The following is a 9,314-nucleotide window of genomic DNA, read 5'->3' as shown; positions in this document are numbered from 1 at the left end:
TCTTTGTGGGTTGCTGCTTACAAACTCAGTTGTAAAGTAAAACCCCAGTTTCCTCTAGTTCTGAAACACCACACCTTCATAAGGAACTCTAGCATATCTGCTTCTTCCTTTTGAGGAATCACTGAGTAGGGGCAGGATTAACTTCTCTTGTATTTTTCCTCTCCTTCCTCATAACTTGACATCAGGATTTCTCAACAGCCCCACTATTAACATTTTGGGCTGCATACATTTCATTGTAGGTGTAGGTGTCCTGTGCATTATAGGATGCTTAGCAGCATTCTTGGCTTTTGCCCACTACACAATAGCACATGCCCAGTAAGCACTGTAAGAATCAACAATGTCCCCTTTTCCTCTCCACCATCTGACTGACAGCTGCAAAGTAGCAGCAACACTTGAATGAATCTCCATCCATGTTCGCCAAACTGGTGTCCAGACTGGCAATGCCTTCTGGGAGCTCTATTGCTTGGAACACCAATAGTCATATCCACCCCCATAGTTAAATGCCAAATGACAAAACTATTGGGGGAGATGACTCTTTCAACACTTTCTTCAGTGAGATGGATGCTGGCAAGCATGTGCCCAGGGCAGTGTTTGTAGATCTTGAACCTATGGTCATTGATGGAGTTCTCACTGGCACTTACCGCCAGCTCTTATACCCTGAGAAGCTCATCACAGACATGGAAGATGCTGTCAGTAACTATGCCCAAGGACACTACACCATCGGCAAGGAGATCATTAACTTTGTCCTGGACCGAATTAGGAAACTGTACAGTTTGACCAGTGTACAGGTCTTTAGGGCTTCTTGGGTTTTCCATAGCTTTGGAGAGGAAATTGGTTCCAGGTTCACCTCTCTGCTGATGGAACATCTCTATGTCAATTATGACAAGAAGTCCAAGATGGAGTTCTCCATTTACCAGCCCCCCAGGTTTCCACAGCTGTAGTTGAACCCTACAACTCCATCCTCACTATCCACGCCACACTGGAGCACTCTGTGCATTCATGGCAGATAATGAGACAATCTATGACATCTGTTGTACAAATCTTGATATCGAACACCCAACCTGAAGTAACCTGAATAGATTAAAAGGTCAAATTATATTCTCTATCACTTTCTCCCTCTGATTTGGTGGAGCCCTAAATGTCAATCTGACAGAATTCCAGACCAACCTGATGCTCTATCCCTGTATCCAATTCCCTCTGGCCACACCTGTTCCTGTCACCTCTGCTGATAAAGCCTACCATGAACAACTTTCTGTAGCAAAGACCACCACTACATGCTTTGAGGCAGCCAAACAGATGGTGAAATGTGGCCCTTGCCATGTGGTAAATACATGGCTTGCTACCTGTTGTTCTGTGGTGACATGATTCTGAAAGATGTCAGTGTTGCCATTGCCACCATCAAGATCAATCGTACAATCCAGTATATGGACTGGTGCTCCACTGGCCTCAAAGCTGGTATTAATTACCAGCCTTCCACTGTGGTACCTGGCGGATAACTGGCCAAGGTACAGCAAGCTGTGTACATGCTGAGCAACACCACAGTCATTACTGAGGCCTGGGTTCTCCTAGACCACAAATTTGACCTGATGGATGCCAAGTATGTCTTTGTTTATTGGAATTAGGTAAGGGCATGGAGGATGGAGAGTTTCCTGAGGCCTATGATAGCATGACTGCCCTTGAGAATTATGAGAAAGTTGGTGTGGATTCTATTAAAGAAGAGGGTAAAGAAGAAGGAGAGGAATACTAAAATTAAAAATGTCACAAAAGTGCTACTTTTACAGGGAAGTTTATTCTGCTTCAAACATTGAAAGTTGTGTTCTAATCAGTTAATTTGTATGTAGCAGTATATACTCTTCATATACAATCACTAACTTATACTTGAAAACGCAATGCTTTGTTTAATTTCTCTGATGGGTTTGAATAAAGTATTCCCTGTCATTAAAAAAAAATTAAGTTTATTTTGCTTGAGAGAGAGCTCAAATGAGCTAGGGGCAGAGAGACAGAGGAGGGAGAGAATCCCAAGCAGGCTCTGCACTGTCAGCACAGACCCTGATGTGGGGCTTTAACTCAAGAATCACGAGATCATGACCTGAGCTGAAACCAAGAGTCCGACAGTTAACTGACTGATCCACCCAGGCTCCCCAAGTATTCCCTTGTCATAACTGAAAAAATAAAAATAATTATAATAATAATAAATCAATCAGATTTTGAGGTATTGTCTTTAAGTAAGTCTCTAGTGTAAGCAATTATAACCAAAATGGCACTCTTATATTTCTATTGGAAAAGACAATCTTTTGGCCAAATGCTAGAGGAAAAATCAGTATTGTAAGCATGATGATTTCTTAAATCATTTTTGTCTCTCTTTTCCAGTTGGTTTCCTATACCTTTACTATGAAATATTGCACATAAATTTAATCACAATTCACTTTCCTAGGTATATTCAGTTCCATAATTTGAGAATTAAAGTTCTATTGTTCAAGTTCTTACTTAAATTAGAATGAGAATTATTGTTATTTAGGTATATGTTTTATTTGTTGGCTTTTAGTTACTAGGTTAAGCTTAATTTCCATTCATTTTTGGCTATCAAGAAATGAAAGCCTTTGTGTTTGTAAAGTATGCCTGAATTTCATAAATCTTGCAAACATAAATCTTTGCATACATAAATCTCTGCTAATCAATATATTAAACATAATTGATTCAAATTGGTATTTGGTATTCACCATTAAAGTATAAACAGAAGATAATTGTTAGTAGTAAGTACACATTAAATAGATTAATATAATTATATACAACTAAAATACTTTCTATAATGTGGCTAATAACTTCAATTAGAATATAATCCTATGTGATGTAGATATTTACAACTTCTTTAAAATGATCCTTTATTAATTTCACAGAAGAAATATTTCAATGTCTCTAAACTTGACGCCACATTTGAAGTTTGGGAATCCATTTATAAGTTTCCTTCAGAGGAGATTCATGATTCCTTACGACAGTATTTAATTATAAATCATCAACTGAAAAAAACCCATAAAACTTTAAGAAAGTCTTATACAAAGCTATTCTATTATCATAAAGCCTTAATTAATAACTGCATAAAGTTGTAAATATAGCAAATTTTAAAATTAATCATGCAAAGTTGAAGAAATAGCATTAGACTCTTTATTTCATTCTCCAAACAAAGTAGCATAAGTCTTGGCTAGGAATTATATAGTAAAAAGCACCATCAAACAATCAAATTAAAATTGCTAGAAGCTCTTTCAAGGTTATATTTTAATCTTTGAAAAGAGACACTTGAAAATTGTCAGAACTTCTGAAATTGACAGTCTGTATTATACTATTAACCTATTGAACAGATAGATGAAAACATTTGCACAAAGTATTTTAAAATATTATATCAAAATAAATGTATATATTATGGAATTGGATTCAACATTTTCATGGTTTAGAAATAATGATAATAAAACAAGGGGCTTCCAAAAAATTAGACACCCAGAATCAAGTCTCTAGAGATAGGATACCGCGTGGTTTAGAAAGAGAGCCCTGCAGTCACACTCCTGAGTCCCCAGTTCCAACACCTACTAACGCATTAATTGTGATCCTCACTTTCTTTTTCTCATGCAATGAGACTCATGCAATCTCCAAGAGTTATTTTGGCCATAAACTGAGACAAGGAATGTAAAGCACAGAGCCAAGTCAACTGCAAACATTGATACATGTTTGTTGCTATGTAGCATTGTTCCCTTCACTAGGGACAGATGTTTTCCTGTGCCCTTAAGAGTCTTTCTGTTTGAAAAGTTTAAGAGGCACGGAAACACAGAAGCATTATATATCTCTTAAACTAGTTTATTCACTTTCCTGTGGTCATATGTCACATTTTCATCTCTGATAACTGTTACCTAAGCATTTCTATCTTCTCAGTCTTTAAAACTCTACACCCTTTATAGTTATGTTCTCTCTTTTTCTTGGCTTCTTCTCTGAATATTCTAGGTAAAAGGAACTTCTTCCTCTACTGCAGCATTACATTTCATTTACATTTTTTTGAGTGCTTATGATTATCTAGAGGTATGTACTGTCTAGTTTTCTGCTGACAAACAGCCTAATTTAGTGAATATTATTATTAGTCCGATCTTTCACATGAAGAAACTGAAGGCTATATAGATTATATTTATTACTCAAATAACCAGTGAGGAAACAGCTGAAAGTGGCTGAGACAGGTCCACCAGCCTCCCATGTCTACTTTCTAAAATTACTGTTCCTGACTGCCTTAGTCTCAGACATGTCACTAAGAGACCATATTTCCCTTACTAAATTACGAGCTCTTAGAATTTCACAATTCTTCCACCGGTTGTTATCTAAAACAAAAAGGTCAACCAGAAACCAGAGAAAGAGGGAAAAATTGCTTTTCATCTGACCTTGCTGAACTCAAGAGATACTAACATTCTCATGGGAAATATACATGGGAAGATTTCAAGACTATAAAGATTCAGAGAATAGTCTTAACTTGCAGAGGCTATGCCAAAGAAATCTGAATCTTTGGCATGTCACTATTAATGACACATGTCAAATTTCGTAGGGTCATGAGATAAATAGTGACCTGAACCACTCTCTTCCAAAGTGTTTGTTTCCTCTGAAGGCTGACATGGTGTCATATGAAGTCACAGGTCCCATTACACCTGCTGCAATCAATACTGCAATTAAAGAAGACTAGCACCTGAAGGAATTGATCAAAAGATCCAAACCTCTTTTCTCCACTTTATATTAATTCAAAACAATAAAGTGGGAAATTAAATATGCTGCATGCATACACACAAGAAACTGACAGTTCCTGAGAGGAGTAAGTCATAAGGATACAAATAAAAAATAATAAGGCTTTATAGAAATTTCAAATGTTTAAGTAGCCATTTGCAGGAATAAAAAATAATAATAAACACTATCTCTAGTCAACAATGCCTACTTTTTTTACATTTTACACATGCAGTAGTTCAACACAGAATTGACATAATGCTTTGAACTTTTACATTTTTGTCAGTAAGATTAAGATATCAATGGCAAGCTAACATAATGGTTAAGATCAGCATTTCTAGCTGCATAAAAGGAGGTCTTTGATTTGCCTGTACAAATTCAATAACAACTCATTAGATGTAACTATGACTTATTACTGTGTTTCTTCAAAGATGATGTCTCAATATTTTGCCTTATGAAATAAAGCAAATGATTTCATGTAATCTTAGATTTGAAGTACGTCTTAAATAACATCATATAAAGTGCTTGAGTGGCTAGAGTAAAGGATTCCCAGAATTTGAAGACAAAGTCAAATAAAGGTTACCCTCTGAAATTGAAAGTTGTAAAGATCTTAACATTTTAATATCAGATTTAATTATGTTGAACACACACCATGATACATGTATCTTCATATTGGTTGTCCTCATTAATCAATTCAATTTTTATTTAGTGGGGTATCTTAGTTGCAGGTGATAGAAACAACTCATGCTTCCTTAAGGAAAAAAAGAGAGGGAGGGAGACAAAGACAGAGAGAGAGAGAGAACTATACTATGATGAAATGGAGGAGAGTAGCAGTCTTATGGAAACTGTATTGATTAGAACTGAGAAATGTAAACTATTAGGAGTTTTTATTTCTATCAGTGATATTTCTCTCTGCCTCGCTGCATTATTTTTCTTTCTAGTTCTTTATCCATATAGAATATTATGGCCAGGTTACAGCTCTTGATTTTACCTGTGAAATGTTGTCTATAAGCAAAAGTCACTTGCTTTCTCACTCCCAATTTCCAGATCCCCAAAACAAAATCTATTTGGCATCAATTATGTCATGACCAACTCAATGTAATCATCAATGCCTGGGAGGCAACATCACATGCCATTATATGACTATCATGAGTTACTTGTGGCATAGGGGCAAGAATATTCTAAACTTGGGAGATAATCCAAACTATATTAATGCATCTGACCATCTACAGTGGTAAACTATCCAAATATCCAAAGCTATCTGTGCAATTCAATCAAAGACACCAAACACACTTAAGTTTCCTGGAAACTCTAATCAACTCAGCTCTTTTACATTGTGTCTGACGTTATGTCCCTTTTTTCAAAACAGAAAAGCCACAGCCTATATGGAGCATAAATAACAGGCTATATATTAAAATCAATCTAGCTAACCAGCTTTGTCTCAGAGAGAATGGCTATCATGAATATTCAAGTATCTAAACAGGTTTGTTCTATAGTATAATGTGGATAATTCTCTTGAATCTAAACCATCCTGGATGAAATATTTAAGACCACCCCATTGGGGCGCCTGCGTGGCTTAGTAGGTTAAGCGTCCGACTTTCGCTTAGGTCATGATCTCGCGGTTCTTGGGTTCGAGCCCTGCTTCGGGCTCGGTGCTGACTGCCTGCTCAGAGCCTGGAGCCTGTTTCAGTCTGTGACTCCCTCTCTCTCTGACCCTCCCCTGCTCACACTGTCTCTCTCTCTCTCTCTCTCCTAGAAATAAATAAAACATTAAAAAAAATAAAAAAAGAAAAAAGACCACCCCACTGACTTTTCTCTTCCTTCATGAACACTCACGATCATAGTACTTACAAGTTCAATTTCTTTGGTACCTTTATATAAGAAAACATTGAGCTAGATCATAGACACAAGGTTTCTCATCACTAGCCCCACTCTGAACAAATCTCCATCTAATTTCAAATGAATAATAGCTAGTATATCACAAGCCAGTGTTTGAAAAGATGGTCTTTCCTGAATGAACCAGGACCTAAATCATTGCTCTTTGTATGCTAAAAGAATATAATCAATCACAGAAAAAGGAAAACACATTCTCAAGATCAAATAACTGCTTCTTATCTAGTTAATCCAGATAGACCATAATGACTTAACATTTACTGAAGTTGGAAAAATTACTATTATAATAACAAACTCTCCAAAAATCCCTAGATTTTAATAGTTTAATATTATTTGAGATCACATATTTCAACAAGTGACTGAGTCTAATATTTATTGACAAGATAACTAAGCTACAATTCTTTTAGCAAAGAGCTCATACAAATAAAGTACCAAGTATGTGTAATAATGAAAGCTCTATGGGATTAAAAATGACTAACTCAAAATTGCACCACACCTACTTGAAATGTTAATAAATTGCTTCTGAAAAAACAATTATTTTCCAACTATGCAAGTGTATATACATTATATGGAATTTACTTTTGGGCAGCTGAAGAAGAAAAATGTAATTTGTGATTGAAATGGTAGCCCTAATTTATTCTCTTCAGTAATGTTGAGATTTGATTTTAGGATGATTAATGATGATTATAAGCAATGAATTGAAAAGGTCATCAGGTGAAAAGTCCAATTTAGGAACTTCAGAATTCTTTAAATTGGTGGTTTCCAATTGCCATTTAGTTGCAGAACATTTTTTAAAGTATATGTAAAATTAGTATCATCAGAGTATGTGTGTTCTGCTAACAGGAATTGGTTGAGAGGCATAGGACAACCCTATCGAATCCTTCCTTTTCTATGCACAGTGACTTTCACAAACCTCCTTAAAACTCTAAAGCCTGGTAGAATTATTTACAAACCATTGTTTAAATTAGTATTTCCTGCTATGGCTTCCATTATTTTTCACAACAAATTTCAAACACATCAATACCAAAGAAATATCAGTTACATCCTACTCTCTGGAGCAGTTTGTTCCTAAACTGCATTTTGATTCGTGATAATTAAGTTTCCTCAGCTGGGATGATTTATGGTGATCCAATAAGTGCCATGTTTTTGTGTACTTTCCAACATGATGAGCAGTCTAGCCTAGGCTAAAACTTATTTTTCTTCATTTGGAACTAGAAGAGTGTCCACATCGGTTGAGGAAGATAATGGTGACTTACCAGAATATCTGTATATTGTTTCTTTTTCCTGGAATACTTTTTCAGCTTTTCAGGATGTCCCATAAAACATCTGTTTGATTCCTTCAGTTTTTTACAAACAAATGATATTTGAGGTCACAACATTATGACATTCTCTGCAGCATTAGAGCTGCGTTGTGCTCTTTCTTGTTCTATGCCGTAAAATTAACATTAGCAAACAAGATGGTAATGACACATTTTATTATAGTTACTGACTTACCTAAATTCATACTAATAATACTCATAAATATTCCCACAACACTCGGTTATGATTATCATGTTTATTTACTGATTATCAGTGATAATGTGTGGAATTTGACTGCATTATCCTCCAGGGGAACTGTGCAAATAAAGATACATATGCTAGAAGAGGAAAAAAAAAAAAAAGGGAGAGGAGCAGGAGCAAAAGGCACTATTTAAAGTGTGTGTTATTTCTTTTAAAAAATATTATTATAGAAGAAAAAGACAAGCCACAGACTGAAAAAAAAATTGCAAAAGCCACATCTGATGAAGGACTGTTATCTAAAATGTGCAAAGAACTCTTAAAATCCAATAATAAGAAAATTTTTTAAAACTGACTACAAATGGGCGTAAGAGGGGCACTTGGGTTGCTCAGTCGGTTGAGTATCTGACTGGGGCTCAGGTCCATGAGTTCAAGCCCCACATTGTGCTAACAGCTGTCAGCACAGAGCCCTGTTTGGATCCTCTGTCCCACTCTCTCTCTGCTCCTCCCCGACTTGCACTCTTCCGAAAACAAATAAACATTTAAAAAATGGGCCCAAAATCTTCACAGACATTTCATTAAAAGAGTTATACATATGGCAAATAAACATATGGAAAAAAATGTGCACATCATATGGCATCAGGGAAATGCAAATTAAAATAATAAGATACCATTACAAAGCTATTAGAATGGCCAAAATCCAGAACACTGACAAGATTAAATGCTGACAAAGATGCAGAGCAACAGGAACCCTCATTCACTGCTAGTGGGAATGTAAAGTGGTACGGCCATTTTGGAAGGCAGTTTGGCAGTTTCTTACAAAATTAAATATATTCTTACTATGATCCAACAACCACACTCCTTGGTATTTACCCAACTGAGTTGAAGTTACCTCACACAAAAGCATGCACACAGATGTTTATATCAGCTTTATTCATAATTGCCAAATCTTGGAAGTAACCGAGGTGTCCTTCAGTAGGCAAATGGATAAAGACATTACATCCAGACAACAGATTATTCAGAATTTTTAAAAAAAAGGAGCTATCAAGCCATTAAAACATAAAAGAAACTTAAATGCATGTTACTAAATGAAAGAAGACAATCTGAAAAGGTTATATTCTATATGACTCCAATTATATGACATTCTGGAAAAGATAAAAGTAGGGAGATAGTAAAAA

The 9,314-nt window shown here is 35.8% G+C and overlaps 1 pseudogene; it reads left to right on the top strand.

The window, feature by feature from the left end:
- The first annotated feature begins 406 nt into the window (after positions 1–406).
- Positions 407–1,747, top strand: LOC144219934 (tubulin alpha-1A chain pseudogene; annotated as a pseudogene).
- Positions 1,748–9,314: the final 7,567 nt, after the last annotated feature.

Source organism: Crocuta crocuta, unplaced genomic scaffold (genome assembly GCF_008692635.1).
Source record: "Crocuta crocuta isolate KB4526 unplaced genomic scaffold, BGI_CrCroc_1.0 scaffold545, whole genome shotgun sequence".
In the NCBI taxonomy this organism is placed as follows: Eukaryota; Metazoa; Chordata; class Mammalia; order Carnivora; family Hyaenidae; genus Crocuta; species Crocuta crocuta.
The sequence above is the reverse complement of the archived record's forward strand: the minus strand, read 5'-3'. Positions and strand labels throughout refer to the sequence as shown.